Source organism: Salvelinus sp. IW2-2015, unplaced genomic scaffold (assembly GCF_002910315.2).
Source record: "Salvelinus sp. IW2-2015 unplaced genomic scaffold, ASM291031v2 Un_scaffold16399, whole genome shotgun sequence".
In the NCBI taxonomy this organism is placed as follows: Eukaryota; Metazoa; Chordata; class Actinopteri; order Salmoniformes; family Salmonidae; genus Salvelinus; species Salvelinus sp. IW2-2015.
Window position 1 is genome coordinate 44,697 of NW_019957568.1, and position 21,500 is coordinate 66,196.

The following is a 21,500-nucleotide window of genomic DNA, read 5'->3' on the forward strand; positions in this document are numbered from 1 at the left end:
AAAAAAAAAGAGGAGATCTATCTATTTCTACCTACTAGACAGACAGTTACCGTAATCAACTCTACCTACTAACGACAGTACGCGTTTACTATCAACACTCTGACTGTCCCAAATGGCTCTGTTCCCTATACAGCCTATAGTCCCGCTGGTCAAAAGTAGTGAACCTATTGCTGCTTTTCAACTCTAACATCAGTTGTTACACTAGTCTTATACACCCTAATGATATACTTAGGGAAATTGTTTTTTTCCATAGCTAGGGCTGACGTTGAGGACTTGTGAGAAGGTCGTTAAAGTCCACAGTTTTGCCATTGTTATGTAAATGTTCAGCTGAAAAAAGTAAGGTGGCCTGGCTTTTTGGCCCCAGGTGAGAGCAAGTCCCGCCGAGCCATGGCCCAGTTGGGACACGGGTGCCCCGGCCTGCTTTAAAGGCTTCCAAAATGGGTTTCCCTGGCCAAAAAATAGGAAGAGTTAGTGGCATATATTATGAAATGCCAGAAGTGTATTCTGGCTACGGCTTCTCTAAATGGACAAACCAGTACTATTGTGGGCTTTTTTCTATGTTTTTCAAGCAAAGGTTTTTTAAAGGAGTATGCGAGCACACTCCATTCAGTTGCCTAGACGACTTCAGGCTAGCACCAGCTGAACTGAGGCTGCTAACTGCCTTCAGATGGAAACAGAACATTTTGGGCCTTTTGGGTAACACCTGTATGGGCAATGTTGTCATATACAGTGGTGAAAAAAGTATTTGATCCCCTGCTGCATTTTTGTCCGTTTGCCCACTGACAAAGAATGAATCGTCTATTAAGTTTTTAATGGTGGTTTATTTGAACAGGTGAGAGACAGAATAACAACAAAAGATCCAGAAAAACGCAATGTCAAAAAATGTTATTAATTGATTTGCATTTTAATGAGGGAAAGTAAGTCATTGACCCCTCTGCACAACCTGACTTAGTACTTGGTGGAAAACCCTTGTTGGCAATTCACAGAAGCTCAGACGTTTTTGTAGTTTGGCCACAGGTTTGCAACACTCTCAGGAGGAATTTTGTCCACTCCTGTTTGCAGTCTTCTCCAAAGTCATTAAGGTTTCGAGGCTGACGTTTGGCAACTCGAACGCTTCAGCTCCCTCCACAGATTATCTATGGGATTAAGGTCGGAGACTGGCTAGGCCCCTCAGGACTTAATGTGCTTCTTCTTGAGGCCACTCCTTTGTTCGGCTTTGTCCGTGTGTTGTTGGGTCATTATCATGCTGGAATACCATCCACGACCCATTTCGATGCCCGTGGCTGAGGGAAGGAGGTTTCACCAAGATTTGACGGTCATTGGCCCCGTCCATGTCCCTTTGATGCAGGTGTACGTTGTCCCTGTCCGCTTAGCAGAAAAACACCCCCAAAGCATAATGTTTTCCACCTCCATGTTTGACGGTGGGATAATGGTGTTCTTGGGGTCATAGGCAGCATTCTCCTCCTCCAAACACGGCTAGTGAGTTGATGCCAGGCTTAGTTGAGTTGATGCCAACTTTTTTTCCTCACTATATAGAATTCATTTTGGGACTTGAGCGTCTCACTGTAGAACTCCCCCTATCACTGGGCGATGTTCATTTAACATTTACATTTTAGTCATTTAGCAGATCTCCTTATCAGAGCGACTTCCAGGTGGCAATTAGGGTTGAAGTGCCTTGCTCACGTACATCGACAGATGTTTCAACCAGTCGGTCAGGGATTCGAACCAGCAACACTTTTGGTTACTGGCCAATGCTCTAAACCGCAGGTTAGCTGCCGTTCAATAGGGCACCCTGTAGCTACATGTTTTAATAACGGAAACGAAACAAGTTTTTCTTGTTAGACAAATTTACTTAGTCCCCGCGTGACTACTCAGCAATTTTGAAGTGTTTAAAAACGTTTTCTCCTTACTGGACACAACCCGTGTATTTTTATGAGGTTCTGTTGACATTTCTAACATTTAGTGTCTCCATCCCGGTTCGGTTTAATAATGACTTCTATTCGATGAAACAGACTAAAAGAGTTTAGGAGGTGACAAGAATAGCTAGTCACATAGGGTGATTACCGGGCGTTTTCTTGGAAAAAGATTCCAAAAGGCTTTGGCACCACATCTCTTTCTGTCGGTGTCCTGGCTCTGTAATGGCAAAGCGCTTCATTTCAAAGTAGACTGCTCTAATTTATGGTTCACATGGCTCTAACTTCAAATACTGAAGTTGTGATGTCAGACGATGTTGAGGGATGTGATGGAACATGTCATGCCCTGGAACGAGATGGGAAGGTCTTCTCGTTATCATTTTAACCCAAGCGGGGGTGTCACTTCTCAGATTGTGTCAATAAACGCCCACAGTGATTTTCAATGATGGATTATTTAACCCGCCCGCGCCACTTCCTTGCTTCTGCACGCAATGAAATCTTTCCTGGAAGAGAGAAGAGAGGGATGATCTATCATTCAGTGTAACTCTCCAAGCTGTTCTTTATCTTATCTACTGTCATAGATAGATAGGTTCCCTGGAGTCCTCAAGTCACCTGGACTAAAGGGTATGGGTGGGTGGAATAGATGGTTCCTGGAGTCTCATGTCACCCTGGACTACAGGGATGGGTGGGTGATGATGTTCTCCTGAGTCCTGCATGTCACCCCTGGACTACAGGGAATGGTGGGTGAATAGATGGTTCCCTGGAGTCCTCATGTCACCCTGGACTACAGGGATGGATGGGAAATTAGATGGTTCCTCCTGGAATCCTCATGTCACCCCTGGACTACAGGGATGGATGGGTGAATATCTGGTTCTCCTGGGTATCATGTCACCGCCTGGACTAACAGGGATGGATGGGTGAATAGCATGGTTCTCATGGGAGTCCTCATGTCACCCTGGACTACGGGTGGATGGGTTGAATAGATTGGTTCTCATGGAGTCCTCATGTCACGTCCCTGGGACTACAGGGATGGATGGGTGAAATAGATGGTTCTCCTGGAGTCATCACATGTCACCCTGGACTTACAGGGATGGATGGGCCAAGGAAGGCCGCCCCCCACTGGTCTGTCTGTCACACTAACCAATCGTCATCTGTACTGCTTATTTCATTTATCTATATCCCTGCCTCTGAATCACAAACTACAATCTAGTAGGCAAATTCATTCACTGTCAATCAAACTCTTTTTCCGCAAAGGGAATGGGTGCCATACCTGGGGGTGCCATTTGGAACACAAGCCATACTGACTTTTTTAGGATTATGACTGATGTGTTGTTGATTGAATCTCAATCTTGAGTTGGATTCCTCTCTAACCTCTGTGTGTATACTGTCTACACGTCTGTCCCATTGACATTGACTGAATTATCTCAGCGTGACTCTATAGCCTAAGTGTGTGTCTAACACGTGTGTCCGCTGACAGGGTATCATCCAGAAGATAGCAGACATCCACAAGGTGAACGTCGCTGTTTCTGTCTGGGCTGCGTCTCAGCCAGCCTGCGCTCAAGGAACATCCACTGGCTTGCACCCCGACCAAAAATGGGGGGCGTGTCCCGCGGCAGGGAGAAGGTACGAGTGCTCCACCTCAGGACGAGTGGAGGTAAGAACGGCATCCAGAACTCTCTGTCTGATAGCTATATTACACTGAAGGTCTGGTCCAGTTTTGCGTGGTGATGCTGTTTAGGAATATCTCTATTGTCACATTTTCTCGGCATGTTCATACTAGTGCACAAAGCGATCAGGGGTATCAGTCACAAGACACGTGACAATACTGGATGTATAAATTGCCATATTTTTCACAATGCTCTGTAACGTGTTCCTTAAAGCGTTGACGCTGCGGCTATTGAAAGCATATGGTCATGTTAAACATCTGCTTTAATATAAATATTCAAACACTTCCTTATGAATACCATCGTCATAATAGCATTATAAGCGCATGTACAGCACCTTATAGCTTTGCATAACTTAATTCATAACTACATTATATGAGTAAGACATCCGGCTACAGCCTTGCCACTTGAAAGCTGATCGTGCTTAAAATGTCTAACTAGTGCTCACTAGCTAAAATGGCAGATTTCCTAGGCCTGTTTTGGAAGAGAAAATATGGAACGAATTTGTTGTTTTATGGATTCAGACCAGTGGCAAAGCCAAGGGGCTAAAATATGTCATGGAACGAAGTGACCTTGTTACTAGGGAGATGTGTGCAGTCAATGTCGTTGCAAGGCGCTTGGTTATTTGATCAAATTTGATCATAAAATAACTCGGATTATGTGCCTTGTTTTTTTTCAAATGTAAACCCACGGATGGGGAATTGGGCAGAGTTGCAACAGAACCGAAAATCAATTGTTGCCATCTGTTAGTTAGGGGCCGAGTGGCCTTGAATTTCCTTCCAATCTGCCTGCAAAATCATGCTTCCGCAGAAGCAGGCTGAAAACCCTCCATATGGCGTTCCAATGTAATTAGGCCTTTATAGGCTAAGATCATGTTTCTCCTGTCTCATCACTGTTATTGGAAGGGAAATTAGACTACAATGAGAGATTCGCTGACAAAGTCAACTGAGAAAGTGTTGAGGAGGATAGTAATTAGAGAAGACTGAAACTATCTGTTGATGTGATCTCAGTTTTTGATGTTGAGCCTAATGCTGATAGATTCTTCTACTCTGACTGAGTGGAGATATGGAGAGAGAAATGCCATATCAGAGATAGCAGAGCAATGTCTAGACAGCTTTTTTTGGGTGATATTTCAGACTGTACTCCCCCTCACCTCTGCTTCCTTCATGGCCAGACAGGGCATGTGTTGACATGTTTGGGAGGACGTGTTTTAGAATTCCTTTAGAACGCGTGCGTGCTGCGGTGCGTGCGTGCGTGTGCGCGTGCGTGTGCTGTAATTCTGAAATGTGTCCAGCTGGAAGAATACATTTGAATAATGTAGCAGGCCTAGTTAGATGTCCCAAAGAATAAAAACATGACAGCAGGCGTTTCATGACTCAGTTTAAACCCTGGCACCTGTCCTTCTCAGAATTATATATGAATCCCAACTGTGATGGCTCACAAATCAAGATGGAACATAACTGTTCTGTGAATGTTCTACGAATACTCAATGATACAACACCTTCTACCTCGCAGAACAACCTGTTCTGTTCCTAAGCAGCATTGTATTGTGCATAGGACGGTAGGACCTACCATTGAACACAGTGAGATAATGCATGCTTTTATACTGTAGACCACAACCACCACAGCAGAGCATTCTGTCTGTCCCACCTCATCTCAGTCAGGCATCAGTGCAGAAGTAATGGAGCTAAATAATACAGAGGAAATGAATTGACTGTGTGCTATTGTTAGTGGTTTCTGGTGAAGTTAGCTCAGGGATACTCCGTGACTGTGTTGCTCATTCATTATGAAATAGTCTCTTTATTCAGCCTTAATTCCTTCTGGCGATAGAATAAGCCTGTATCGTCAGTAATAGCAACAATAAAAACACATTTCAGATGCTGTAGTTGTTTACACAGGAAGTAGACCTATTGCAGTGTCCCATTTGTTACATTTCTGTTTAGAGCATTTCAATGCTGCATCCCAAATGGTTCCATGTCCCCTTTAAAGTGACTACTTTTGACCAGGGCCGTGGGGGCTATATAGGAATAGGGTGACCATTTGAGACGCATCCAGTGTCAGACACATGCTATGTGTCTCATTAGCCTTGCATTCCAAACGAGGCTGTACAAGCCGTTGAAAGGAAGACTGGATAATGGATGGATATCTGTGTGTGTGGGGGGGGGGGGTGTTGACCTCGTCTCAATGCTTTCATGCATGGAGCGTGTTACTGCTTGTCTTTCTGTGTTCTCCGTTGTTGAGCTGTGTGAATGGTGCGTAGGTTAATACAATAAAAGCAAGGATTGATACATTAGGAGAAAATGATCCTAATTTTACCTTATTGTCGAAGGGAAATGTATCTTGAACATTGGATCTCACAGTCGTATCAATAGCTTGTTCATGGAAGACACATTCTAGAAACACTGGTTCATGGAAGTGTTGACAGCGAGCCAGAGACACCTAAAATACTCATTCAATACCCATGACACTGTCCTCAAAGCCATTCATACAGACATCAAATGAATGACTTGCCTTTTACATAGAATCACAATGTACTGCGTCATGTACCTTCACTGGCTGCTGTTCTATTAATTCAATTTCAATTCATTCAATTGACTTTATTGACTGGCATTAGTTTTTTACTTTACATTGTCAGATAGTATACAATATGCGAAAAATTTACATAATATATATGTATCATTATTATTCACAAAATATATTATATATTTATATAGAAATAATGGTGGGACTAACAGCAATAATAAATAGTAGTAGTGGACATGGGATTACCATTACACAACTACAAAACAATATTAATCAGTAACAACAATACATTAAAGCAACAGTAGTAGACCAGTGTCAACATGACTGAGAAGACACATGACCTGGTACGAAAGACAAAACAAACTAAGGTAAATGGGAAATATTATCAACATTACTTAGCATTTTTCCTATGGCTGTCCTCAGGCTGTGGCAGGGGACACATATTTGGCTGCCAAAACTGCACATTTTGGCTTTTCACCCAATAAATATTTGAATTTTTCTTCATCTTTTTAGTTTCAAATTCTTTGTATTGAATTATAATTTTGGGAAAGAAATATACTCTTAGGTCTGAGTATTTGGTCACAGTGTAGTAGGAAATGCACTTCTGTCTCTACCTCTCCCCTGGGAGCAGAGTGAGAACAGCCTGTCTCTCTGCGGCAGCCAGGTTTCCTGTGACGACCGGTCTCTATACGCCAGACTGTGCTCACTGAGTCTGTACCTACGTCAATGTTTTCCTCAGTTTTCTATCAGTCACAGTGGTCAGATAGTCTGCCACCTGTCTGTCTGTTTAGAGCCAAATAGCATTGAAGTTTACTTTTGATTTTTTGTGGTGTCTTTCAATAGGTTATATATTTTTCTTTTTGTTTTTGTGATGATTTGGTTGGGCCAATTTTCTGAGGGCTGTCCCGGGCTCTATGGGGTTGGTTTGGGTTGGTGAACTGAGCCTCAAACAGCTGGCTGAGGGGACTCTTCTCTGGTTTCATCTCTTGACATTGTAGAGCTGTGTGATGGAATGTTTAGGGTCACTTGTTTTTAGATGGTTGTAAAATTTGATGCTCTTTTTTCTATTCGAATGAGGAGGGGAATATTGGCCCAATTCTGCCCTACATCGCGTTATTTGGAGTTTTTCTTTGTACTTGCAATAACAGTCTTGCAAAACTCTGCATGCAATACTTCAATTGGATGTTTGTCCATTTAGTAAATTCATTTATTGAGAGTGGACCCCATACATTCACTGCCATATAGAGCAATTGGTTCTATAACTGATTGAAAAATTTGAGCCAGATTCTAATTGGAATTTCACATTTTGATGTCCTTTTTAATGGCATAGAATGCTCTTCTTGCTTTGTCTCTCAGCTCATTCACAGCCATGTGGAAGCTCTGGTGTGCTGATATTTAGTCCTTAGATATTGTTCGTTTTTGGTGTGTTCTAATAGAACTGTTGTCCAAATAGAATTTATATTTGTCATCCTATTTCCGGACCTTTTTTGGAATATCATTATATTTTGTTTTTTTAGGTTAACGGTCAGAGCCCAAGTCTGATCAGAAACCTGTGAAGATGATCTAGGTGTTGCTGTAACCCTCTTTAGTGGGAGACAGCAGCACCAGGTCATCTGCGTAGCAGCAGACACTTGATTTCAGTGTTGTGTAGGGTGATACCAGGTGTGTGTAGGTGTGGGTGATATTATCTCTTCTCTGGTGTAGATCACCAGCTGAGTAGAAAACAACAGAACTACATTCAAAGACCATCTGATCTGATATGACAGAGCCGGGACAGGTTTTCTCTAGTCAAAGACTTTGTAATTAGAAGGAACAGGCTTAGAACAGAGTATTTCAAGCTGTTCAGTAGTTTATTCACCTTGTAGGTTGGTCAGAAGGCGTGGCTGGATGTTATAGTTATTCCAGGAATGATCATTGAGGTCTCTCCCTGCCAAAGATGATGATGATGTCTCGATGATGCCTATGCCTATATAGGGGCACTACCTTTGACCAGGCCCATAAGGTTCTGGTCAAACAGTTTCACTATGTAGGTAATAGGGTGCCATTTGGGACGAGACTCGTCTCACTGATCTCTTTTTTTTTTTCTTCTCTTTTTTTTACACCCTTTTCTCCCCAATTTCGTGGTATCCAATTGTTAGTAATTACTATCTTGTCTCATCGCTACAACTCCCATACGGGCTCGGGAGAGACGAAGGTCGAAAGCCATGCGTCCTCCGAAGCACAACCCAACCAAGCCGCACTGCTTCTTAACACAGCGCACCAATGTGTCGGAGGAAACACCGTGCACCTGGCTACCTTGGTTAGCGCGCACTGCGCCCGGCCTGCCACAGGAGTCGCTAGTGAGACAAGGATAACCCTACCGGCCAAACCCTCCCTAACCCGGACGACGCTAGGCCAATTGTGCGTCGCCCCACGGACCTCCCGGTCGCGGCCGGCTGCGACAGAGCCTGGGCGCGAACCCAGAGTCTCTGGTGGCACAGCTAGCGCTGCGATGCAGTGCCCTAGACCACTGCGCCACCCGGGAGGCCCCTCACTGATCTCTTTGATCAGTTCCATATGAAAGGATCCTCTGGGAAAGTACAGAATAATTACAACGTCCTGACTTGTACCTTACAGCTTACACATTCACAGCGCTGTATAATAACACACAGAGGTTGTTAGATATCAAAACAGCATTTGGTCTGTCCTAACTCTTCTGTATCAATGTGTTCCTTTGGAACCTTGTTTCTGAGTTGTCCTTCGTCCTCGTTAGCATCGAGCTAACCATATGGCATTTCTTTCTCCACAGGTATGAGCTACGGATACGCTACTTGCCAAAAGGATTCTTGAACCATTTTTCAGAAGATAAACCTACACTGAACTACTTCTACCATCAGGTGAGGAAATAAACCATAATCAGATTGAGTTAAAACTGTCAGGTGTGAACAGAAACCATATTCAGATTGAGTTAGGACCGTCAGGTGTGGACAGAAACCATATTCAGATTGAGTTGGGACCGTGAGGTGTGGACAGAAACCATATTCAGATTCTGTTGGGACCGTCAGGTGTGGACAGAAACCATATTCAAATTGAATTAGGACCATCAGGTGTGGACAGAAACCATATTCAGATTGAGTTGGGACCGTCAGGTGTGGACAGAAACAATATTCAGATTGAGTTGGGACTGTCAGGTGTGGACAGAAACCATATCATATTGATTGGGCCTAGTCAGGTTGTGGACAGAAACCATATTCAATTGATTTAGGACTGCAGGTGTGGACAGAAACATATTCAGATTGAGTTGGGACCGTCAGGTGTGGACAGAAACCATATTTCATATTGAGTTGGGACTGTCAGGTGTGACAGAAACCATATTCATATTGAGTTGGGATGTCAGGTGTGGACAGAAACCATATTCATTTGAGTTAGGACCTGGTCAGGTGTGGACAGAAACCATATTCAATTGAGTTGGGACTGTCAGGTGTGGACAGAAACCATATTCAATTGAGTTGGGACTGTCAGGTGTGGACAGAAACCATATTCAATTGAGTTGGGACTGTCAGGTGTGGACAGAAACCATATTCATGATTGAGTTGGGACTGTCAGGTGTGGACAGAAACCATATTCAGATTGAGTTGGGACTGTCAGGTGTGGACAGAAACCATATTCAGATTGAGTTGGGACTGTCAGGTGTGGACAGAAACCATATTCAGATTGAGTTGGGACTGTCAGGTGTGGACAGAACCAATATTCAGATTGAGTTGGGACTGTCAGGTGTGGACAGAACCATATTCAATTGAGTTGGACTGTCAGGTGTGGACAGAAACATATTCATGATTGAGTTGGACTGTCAGGTGTGGACAGAAACATATTCATATTGAGTTGGGACTGTCAGGTGTGGACAGAAACCATATTCAGATTGAGTTGGGACTGTCAGGTGTGGACAGAAACCATATTCAATTGAGTTGGGACTGTCAGGTGTGGACAGAAACTATTCAGATTGAGTTGGGACTGTCAGGTGTGGACAGAAACCATATTCAGATTGAGTTGGGACTGTCAGGTGTGGACAGACCATATTCAGATTGAGTTGGACTGTCAGGTGTGAAGAAACCATATTCATATTGAGTTGGGACTGTCAGGTGTGGACAGAAACCATATTCAATTGAGTTAGGACTGTCAGTGTGGACAGAAACCATATTCGTATTGAGTTGGGACTGTCAGGTGTGGACAGAAACATATTCATATTGAGTTGGGACTGTCAGTGTGGACAGAAACAATATTCGAATTGAGTTAGGACTGTCAGGTGTGGACAGAAACTATATTCATATTGAGTTGGGACTGTCAGGTGTGGACAGAAACCAATTCAGATTGAGTTGGGACTGTCAGGTGGACAGAACCATATTCATATTGAGTTGGGACTGTCAGGTGTGGACAGAAACCATATTCAGATTGAGTTGGGACTGTCAGGTGGGGACAGAAACCATATTCAGATTGAGTGGGGGACTGCAGGTGTGGACAGAAACCATATTAGATTGAGTTAGGACGTCAGGTGTGGACAGAAACCATATTCATATTGAGTTGGGACTGTCAGGTGTGACAGAAACCATATTCATTTGAGTTGGGACTGTCAGGTGTGCAGAAACCATTCAGTGTTCTTCGTTCTCTGTTTATCAGAGAAATACTCTATTGTGTATTATGATTTTTTTCACAACAGGTAGAGGACAATGTGTGACAACGTCAGCTGGCTATACTTCAACTGGCTGCAGGCTATATAAACTCTGTTAAATAGCTTCTGGTGACAGTGAAACGGCCCTGCTGGGGTGGTACAGTGTGACAGAGTGTGTTATATAGCTGTCTGGGCTGCTGGCCAGAGGTTCTTAGAGAAGAAACCACCAGAAAGTCCAACAGCTGAAAGCTGTGTGTGGATACAGTCTGGTAGCATCACCTGCTGGGTGATATGAACGGCAGCCTCACCTGCTGGGTGATACGACGCAGCCCTCGCCTGCTGGGTGATATGAACGGCAGCCCTCACCTGCTGGGTGATACGAACGGCAGCCATCCCCTGCTGAGTGTTACGAACGGCAGCCATCCCCCTGCTGAGTAATACGAACGGCAGCCATCCCCTGCTGGGTGTTACGAACGGCATCCATCCCCTGCTGGGTGATACGAATGGCAGCCTCCCCTGCTGAGTAATACGAACGGCAGCCATCCCTGCTGGGTGTTACGAACGGCAGCATCCCCTGCTGGGTGTACGAACGGCAGCCATCCCCTGCTGAGTGTTACGAACGGGCAGCCATCCCTGCTGAGTAATACGAACGGCAGCCATCCTGCTGGGTGATACGAATGGCAGCCATCCCCTGCTGAGTAATATGAACGGCAGCCATCCCTGCTGGGTGATACGAATGGCAGCCATCCCCTGCTGAGTAATACGAATGGCAGCCATCCCCTGCTGAGTAATACGACATGGCAGCCATCACCTGCTGAGTAATACGAACGGCAGCCACCCCCTGCTGAGTAATATGAACGGCAGCCATCCCCTGCTGAGTAATACGAACGGCAGCCATCCCCTGCTGGGTGTTACGAACGGCAGCCATCCCCTGCTGAGTAATACGAACGGCAGCCATCCCCTGCTGGGTGATACGAACGGCAGCCATCCCTGCTGGGTGATACGAACGGCAGCCATCCCCTGCAGGGTGATAGAAACGGCAGCCATCCACTGCTGGGTGTTAGGAACGGCAGCAATTCAACATATAGAACCACCTAGAAATGATAGACATTGATGGCTGATGTTCTGGTCAGAGGTGATAGGCACGGCCACCTGTTGCTGTTAAATACAAGCTTTGGTGTTTTTCTCTCTTAGAGATTGAGGTAGCCTCAAGTCTCGTGGCTCATTAAAGTCCATGTGAGCTGGACCCATCAGCTGCAGCTCAGTCAGATTAACTAATTAATATATAATCATATAATATATGCCATTTAGGAGACGATTTTATCCAAAGCGACTTACGCGTGGGTGGTCCAGGGAATCGAACCCGATATCCTGGCATTGCTTTACCAGCTGAGCATCTGATGACAACCACAAGTACTGAGGACCTCTTTCCATCTACCTATTGCTGTCTACCAGTAGATTTACAATGCTAACTACACTACCTGTCACTACTGTAGTAGTTCTCTTTGTCATGGAGAATGACTGTGATGATGTTTCTCAGGTCAAGAGTGACTACATGTTGTCATGGAAGAATGATGTGATGATGTTTTCAGGTCAAGAGTGACTACATGTTGTCATGGAGAATGACTGTGATGATGTTTCTCAGGTCAAGACTGACTACATGTTGTCATGGAGAATGACTGTGATGATGTTTCTCAGGTCAAGACTGACTACATGTTGTCATGGAGAATGACTGTGATGATGTTCTCAGGTCAAAGGGACTACATGTTGTCATGGAGAATGCCTGTGATGACGTTTCTCAGGTCAAGACTGACTACATGTTGTCATGGAGAATGACTGTGGTGATGTTTTCTCAGGTCAAGAGTGACTACATGTTGTCATGGAGAATGACTGTGATGATGTTTCTCAGGTCAAGACTGACTACATGTTGTCATGGAGAATGACTGTGATGATGTTTCTCAGGTCAAGAGTGACTACATGTTGTCATGGAGAATGACTGTGATGATGTTTCTCAGGTCAAGACTGAACTATGTTGTCATGGAGAATGACTGTGATGATGTTCTTCAGGTCAAGAGTGACTACATGTTGTCATGGAGAATGACTGTGATGACGTTTCTCAGGTCAAGACTGACTACATGTTGTCATGGAGAATGACTGTGATGATGTTTCTCAGGTCAAGACTGACTCAATGTTGTCATGGAGAATGACTGTGATGATGTTTCTCAGGTCAAGACTGACTACATGTTGTCATGGAGAATGACTGTGATGATGTTTCTCAGGTCAAGAGTGACTACATGTTGTCATGGAGAATGACTGTGGGATGTTTCTCAGGTCAAGAGTGACTACATGTTGTCATGGAGAATGACTGTGATGATGTTTCTCAGGTCAAGAGTGACTACATGTTGTCATGGAGATGACTGTGATGATGTTTTTCAGGTCAAGAGTGACTACATGTTTCAGAGAATGACTGTGATGATGTTTCTCAGGTCAAGAGTGACTACATGTTGGAGGTAGCTGATCGAGTCGACCAAGACATTGCACTTAAATTGGGCTGCCTTGAAATCAGGTGAGTTCTATTTCAAATTCTTGATATTTGATATCTTATAAACATTGAATTCATGTACTGTCCAATATTCCATATAAAGATATACATTTTGACTACTCACAATTTGTTTTTATCTTTTGTTTTCTGTTACAGGAGATTTTTTAGGGAAATGCGAGAAATGCCCTGGTAAAATCAAATTATGAATTATTAGAGTAAGTGATTATTTTACTTAAAGGCCAGTGCAGTCAAAAACTAGATTTTACTTGTGTTTTATATATATTTCCACACTTTGAGGTTGGAATAATACTGTGAAGTTGTGAAAATGATGATAATGCCCTTTTAGTGTAAGAGCTGTTTGAAAAGACTGCCTGCAATTTCAGCCTGTTTTGGTGGGATGGAGTTTTGGCCTGCCTGCTGACATAACCAGGCGGTAAATTAGTTAATAGACCAATAAGAAAGAGAGTTCCAAACCTCTCTGCCCATAACTGCTTGTTTTCAGTTTCCCCCTCCCCACTCAGACCACTCCAAGACAGTCCTAGCAAAATTCTTGCCTGAGAAATTGCTATTTGCTAAGAAGCAATTTTTGTTTATTTTTTTACAATTTTAGTTGAAACAATTCCAGTACTTAATTGTTACATAGAAATGATTTATATTGAGATTTTAAAAAATGGCTGCATTGGACTTTTAAAATGATGTATTTCTGTATTAACAACATACACGTCATTATCTTAACACTATCTATGAACAGAGATCCTACATTTCACCTCTATGAGCCTGTGCTGTGCTGAGCCTTTGACCGTGTGTGTCCTCTCCTGGTTAGACGTATGTAGGCCAGTGTAAATTGACTGCCTTCCTCGTGAACCTCTCACTCTGTACACTTCGCAAATGGCACCCTATTCCCTATATCTCTGGTCAAAAGTAGTGCAGTATGTAGGGAATAGGATGCCATTTGGGACGTAGTCTCTGTTGAAATGTGTCTGATCTATTTATAGTGTTAGAATAATTTATCCTCATTCTCATCACCTTCTACAGCGTCATTATAATGTCCCCACACCCCAGTGATGGCACTGTGATCGTGTGAACAGGACCCCCACTATTTTATAGCCCTTTCAATTCAATTCAAAGGGCTTTATTGGCATGTGAAACATATGTTTACATTGCCAAAGCCTTTCACACTCTGGGAGGGTGGCTGCCCGATAATATCTGTCAGTTTAACCAAGGATGTGTCTAAAATCGCACCCGATTCCCTTTATAGGGTCCTGGTGACCCTATATTTATAGGGTCCTGGTGACCTGTATACTAAGGCATTTGAAAATTCGATGTAGCAATATAGAGTGGGAAAGTAGCCTCACATTTGGACAATTAATAGACACTGCAGTAAATAAAACCGAATTAAAACATCTCTCTCGTACAGGACCGGAGTCTACACAGACCGGTGCGCCATTGCCAATCAGAGCTACAGTAGGCCTTTATGTAAACAAGCCGTTTGCCACACGGGCCTGCCATCATTACATTTACATTACATTTAAGTCATTTAGCAGACGCTCTTATCCAGAGCGATCATTCACTTTGAACTGGACTGTGTGTTTACAGGCAGTAGGCCCTGCCATCATTCACTATGAACTGGACTGTGTGTTTACAGGCAGTAGGCCCTGCCATCATTCACTTTGAACTGGACTGTGTGTTTACAGGCAGTGAGGCCTCTGCCATCATCACTTCTTTGAACTGGACTGTGTGTTTACAGGCAGTACCTGCCATCATTCACTTTGAACTGGACTGTGTGTGTTACAGGCAGTAGGCCCTGCCATCATTCACTTTGAACTGGACTGTGTGTTTACAGCCAGTAGGCCTGCCATCATTCACTTTGAACTGACTGTGTGTTTACAGGCAGTAGGTGCATCATTCACTTGAACTGGACTGTGTGTTTACAGGCAGTGGCCTGCCATCATTCACTATTGAACTGGAGCTGTGTGTTTACAGGCAGTAGGCCCTGCCATCATTCACTTGAACTGGACTGTGTGTTTACAGGCAGTAGGCCCTGCCATCATTCACTTGAACTGGACTGTGTGTTTACAGCAGAGGGCGATACTGCGACTGTGTGTTTACAGGCAGTAGGCCCTGCCATCATTCACTATGAACTGGACTGTGTGTTTACAGGCAGTAGCCCTGCCATCATTCACTATGAACTGGACTGTGTGTTTACAGGCAGTAGCCCTGCCATCATTCACTTGAACTGGACTGTGTGTTTACAGGCAGTAGGCCCTGCCATCATTCACTGAACTGGACTGTGTGTTTACAGGCAGTAGCCCTGCCATCATTCACTTTGAACTGGACTGTGTGTTTTACAGGCAGTAGGCCCTGCCATCATTCACTTGAACTGGACTGTGTGTTTACAGGCAGTAGCCCTGCCATCATTCACTATGAACTGGACTGTGTGTTTACAGGCAGTTGCAACAGCGCTACTTAGATCATTAGAACGCATTCGCCAAAGCCACAAAATATCAAATCAAATCAAATGTATTTATATAGCCCTTCTTACATCAGCTGATATATCAAAGTGCTGTACAGAAACCCAGCCTAAAACCCCAAACAGCAGCAATGCACGTGTAGAACACCTGAATGGATTTCTTAAAATACCACGGGAGTCCTCATACATTTGAAACTTTACAGTCTATTGATCAAAACAACCTAGAAACGCAGGCTCTCTCTCCCTCAGTTGTTTATGCACATCAACATTTACATTTACATTTAAGTCATTTAGCAGACGCTCTTATCCAGAGCGACTTACAAGTTGGTGCATTCACCTTATGATGTCCAGTGGGAGACAACCACTTATCAACAACAACAAGATCAACAACTAATGTTAGCCAGAGTGAGATGAGCTAAAATCTAACGAAGGAACATTAGATAAACCCTCTCAAACTTGTTCAGCTAGTTGGCCGTCAAAATTGCACTGATAAACAGTGGGGAAGCCTACTCGTCCTTCTTAAGCTTGCTTGCCAATCCATGCTTGTCCCAACCAAGCACCAAAGCTAACTGGCTAAAGTTGGCTAGCTTGCTAGCTAGCTACTTAGAGACACAAATGAGAGAACACCTCACTCTGACCGTTTTACTCGCCCTAGCAGAGTTGGTTAGGCTGTTTAGAGCGTTTCTGACTAACTATTTGTTTTTTTGCCTATGTTTACTGACACCGGTCATATTCAGCAGGTGTTGCGCGTTCGTTAATTCATCAGTTATTCTGCGCTCTGGCACACTCAAATGAGAGTGTTCTGAAATCGGTGTAGCTAGATATATAGCCAGAGTGAACATGAGATATGTTAGCTAACTGGATAACAGTCATTCAAGTTCTAGTTAGCTAAATAAATAACTGTGTATAACCACTAAAAAACGATATGAGGGGAAAAAGTCAGTGCATCCCGAATGGAAGCAGCAAACAATGTACCAGGCCAGCTGTGATTTACAACCTGATAGCAATATTTTCTGAAATGTATTGGTGAATTATATTAATCTTGCATTGAACTGCATTAATCTATTCTGCAAACAATGCCTTAGCGTATGCCATTGAAATTAATTTTGTAGTATAAACTGMGAATTTGATGATGTTGAGTGATATTATGATTGTCTGTTTGTTTCATATCTGCAAAGCAGTTAAAACGCTATCAGTTCCAATTTAACTGAGCAGCTTCACACTGTCACCACTGGTTACGACAGAATCCTGGCTCTGGCTTATTCACAACAAATAGATGCAATCTGAAGATTTGACCTACCAGCCACAGCGTGTAGGCTATAGCTACTGTACGTCCCAAGTGGCACACTGTTCCTTACACAGTGTGCTACTTTTGTCTCACTATGTAATGCACTATAGGGAATACTGTGCCATTGGGGACGCAGCCTATATCAGGAGCTAGAGTTTTATGTTCCTCATTGGAGCACGGTGGTGGAGGCGAAAGGCCGTTGGTGACTTTATGTTCCCGAAGCAAATMATTTGTTTGTTCTGGACATATTWGCGTTAGTATGTATTTTCTGACTGTGTGTTGCAGAGCCAGAACAACACCACTCCACCACACTGGGATATTAGTCAGCCAAACTGCCTGGGTGAATGGTGATGTTATATATCTAGACCAGACTGTGTACCTGGCCTATACAGAGAGGGACCGCTGGCTGGCTCTTAACCAACTGATAGGGCTATGGAGGGGTGGTGAGTGTGTGGRGTTGACTACACAGTAGCTAGCTATGGAAATGGCCTCAGTCCTGTTGCCATCTACCAGCTGACAGGTGCTCTATCTGGAGCCAACTGAAAACAGAGTGGTGCTTTAAGAGGGAATTATGCTGTTTTAAAGACAATCTCTTTTTAAATAACTTTTTTTTTTTTAGAAGTAGTGTTTTCACATGCCAGGCTTGATACAGAGTCAGTGACAATGAAAATGGCAACAAAAAAAGATTGATTTGATATAAATAAAAAAATCACTACTCTGGTTATAGTTTAATTCAATTTCCCCTACTGCTGACCTCGTTTTGGTGAAATGAGCACACATTCTTGTTGATCAATGCTGTAATGCAGTACTCTTTCTGCTTCTGTCCTCTGCAGAAAAGATGTGGGTTTACCAAGATTCTCCCCAAGAGTTTGCTGGACTCTGTGAAGGTAAGAAACCTTCATTGCTCTCTTCCCCATCCTGGGGGTTCTAACATAGGCCTCTGCAAACAGGGAGATGCCATTGTTCAGATTGAATCAGTGTCATCACCTGGCTGGCTGGTTGCTCCTCATAGTCTTACCCCAGAGAATAGGTGTCCCAGTTCTGCACAAACCTCATAGTCCTGATGGAAACTGTTCCGGTGGAATGGTCAGGCTCTCTCTTCATCCTTCATCCTTCTTGTTTCTGTCTGCCCTTACAGGCCTCAGACTGTGACCATTTACTCACATTTTGCGACCCTTTGACTTAGCTGTACGAGTTAAATGTATTACTAGTCACACTGGTGCGATCTGCACATCTACCTGGTCACCTCAATCAAAAAGTATTTTGATTTTGGGCAAATAAAACCGTGAATTTGTCAAACAGTAAAGTGCATTATCCTCATGACTCCTATAATAAAAGTGTTGTCCCTGCCATTGTGCCCGGCTGCTGGCATGAGCAAGCCTCTCACTCTCTCTCCCCCCTTGTGCACTGCCACAATGCCTGCCTCTCCCCCACGGATGCTTGCTTCCAGCACACCAAACCCAACCCCTGTCACTCAAGCAGGCAGCACAGTTCTTCAAAAGAGAGTGTAAATAAAAAGGCCTAGAAACTGCTTCTTCATTAGAAATCCCAGATCACACTTGTAGGTGATGTCGTGGCGACATTATCTAGCTTAGCTCATGTGCAGAAACACGTCATCGGGTCTAATGGTCGTGTCGTGACGATCTTCGCATGTGCAGGTCATCAAATCAAAGGCAATTCTTCGATATACAGTTGTTTTTTATGAAAATGAAAACATATCAGTTTGTCAAATTAGGTTTTGCCTTTAGATTTCGAAAAAACCCAAACTGTGATGTTGGGCTTCTGGGTTTAGAAACTTCGTGGTTCCTCGCTGTTTACATTCTCTCAGCATGCAATCACTGCATGCACTCAACAGATTCTTCCAAAACAAGAAGGAATCCAGCTTTCCACGTTGCTTCTTGATATGAATCCATGTGTTTCTGTTCTGTACTATTTGTTTGTGTGTCTTGCTGTCTGCAAAGCGCTAGTCAGTTGGTCTTAGGAAGCTGGCATATGCCTAAATGAATGCTAATCGCTAACTAGCTAAAAGCCATTTAGCTAATGTACTGAGCTAGGGCAGAGCAACAGGATCTCTAATACAGATTGCTACTAGCCAGCAGTGGTGGTGCTGTAAGTCAGGGTGTTGTCCAACGGTATGAATTAGAGAGCCTGTATCTTTATATCTTTGTCTAAATATAACATCATATATCAAATGTAGTTGGGGTATCCTGGGAAATACTGACCAACACTTTGGTTCCAGTGGCGGTCGGTTTCGTTTCAGATAAGGGAGGACGATTCTTTTTTTTTATATGCATGGCCTTATGTCTGTTACAGTATGTTGGATGACTGACATTCATATTCCATTCAACCAGCTCAATGTAACATTGCTAGGTTTAGGTTACTTACTACATGGGTACTATCAACCTATCCTATGAATGAAGGTGGTAATTTCCTTTTATGCCCTCAGGACATGCGTCGGTATTACCTAACGACCATCAGGTCCAATGGTATTCAGGGCTCTGCTGTCCCTCCATCAGGTCCTAATGGCCTGGTACTCAGGGCTCTATTGTCCTCCATCAGGTCCTAATGGCCTGGTACTCAGGGCTCTATTGTCCCTCCATCAGGTCCTAATGGTACTCAGGGCTCTATTGTCCCTCCATTAGGTCCTAATGGTACTCAGGGCTCTATTGTCCCTCCATCAGGTCCTAATGGCCTGGTACTCAGGGCTCTTATGTCCTCCACAGGTCCTAATGGCCTGGTACTCAGGGCTCTATTTACATTTACATTTACATTTAAGTCATTTAGCAGACGCTCTTATCCAGAGCGACTTACAAGTTGGTGCATTCACCTTATGATATCCAGTGGAACAACCACTTTACAATAGTGCATCTAACTCTTTTATGGGGGGGGGGGGTTAGAAGGATTACTTTATCCTATCCTAGGTATTCCTTAAAGAGGTGGGGTTTCAGGTGTTTCCGGAAGGTGGTGATTGACTCCGCTGACCTGGCGTCGTGGGGAGTTTGTTCCACCATTGGGGTGCCAGAGCAGCGAACAGTTTTGACTGGGCTGAGCGGGAGCTGTACTTCTCAGAGGTAGGGAGGCGAGCAGCCAGAGGTGGATGCAAATGTAAATGTGGATGAACGCAGTGCCCTTGTTTGGGTGTAGGGCCTGATCAGAGCCTGAGGGTACGGAGGTGCCGTTCCCCTCACAGCTCCGTAGGCAAGCACCATGGTCTTGTAGCGGATGCGAGCTTCAACTGGAAGCCAGTGGAAGAGAGCGGAGGAGCGGGGTGACGTGAGAGAACTTGGGAAGGTTGAAACACCAGACGGGCTGCGGCGTTCTGGATGAGTTGTAGGGGTTTAATGGCACAGGCAGGAGCCCAGCCAACAGCGAGTTGCAGTAATCCAGACGGGAGAGACAAGTGCCTGGATTAGGACCTGCGCCGCTTCTGTGTGGGCAGGGTCGTACTCTGCGAATGTTGTAGAGCATGAACCTACAGGAACGGGTCACCGCCAGGAACGGGTCACCGCCAGGAACGGGTCACCGCCTATTGTCCCCCCATCAGGTTCTAATGGCCAGGTACTCAGGGCTCTATTATCCCCCCATCAGGTCCTAATGGCCTGGTACTCAGGGCACTATTATCCTCCTTAGGTCCTAATGGCCTGGTACTCAGGGCTCTACTGTCCCTCTAACCACTCTGACATCAATGCAAATGAAATAATCACATCAAACACTGATCATCAAACACTGATCATCATGATCATCAATTTGAAGAAAGAAGTGCAAAAGCAGGTTGAAACTGAGTGTAAACATGGTGCTTGTGGATGTTATTTCATAGCCTAATGCAACGAAATGTACAATGCTTTTTAAGGTGATGATTAATTCAGAACACCCATATGCTTATTAGAGCTTATGCATATGCATAGATATTATGCATATGTATAATCTGAATCTGAGGTTTATGAGCCCAAACCTGAAGGAAAAAAATGGTGCTGTTATACAATACATAGCCTACCGTATATTACACATGGCAGAAAAACATCAAACAAACTGATTTAAGATCTTTGGTATATTAATGGGCTAGCCTATACTCCAAAATTAAACACATTTGAGTAATGGCCTTTGAGTGTGGACTGTATCATTATYCATACTGTATGTACTGGTTACCTTATGCTACGCTCCAACATTTCTATCCACGAGTCTGGGAGAGACCTATAGGCCCTAAGTGATGCTGTTGGTTCACTGATTGTGCAGGGCGGCTTACAATTAGTTTACGATTATAGTGAATTTTTGTATGATTTGGAATAGCCTAATAATAGTGATTTTATTTGTCTTTTTTCATAATTAATTGGGTGACACATTACCTTTAGCTATACAGAATATCTCACCACCGTGCGTTTCCATCTCCTCCTCTCTCTCCTTCATTCCTTTCTCAAGCGTGCAGCGMGGCTGTCAACAATTTAGTGAAATATGTTT

The 21,500-nt window shown here is 43.9% G+C and overlaps 1 pseudogene; it reads left to right on the forward strand.

Annotated features, from left to right (window-relative positions):
• Nucleotides 1-2,627: 2,627 nt before the first annotated feature.
• The window catches only part of LOC112080643 (focal adhesion kinase 1-like), a 39,743-nt pseudogene continuing 20,870 nt past the window's right edge, over nucleotides 2,628-21,500 (forward strand).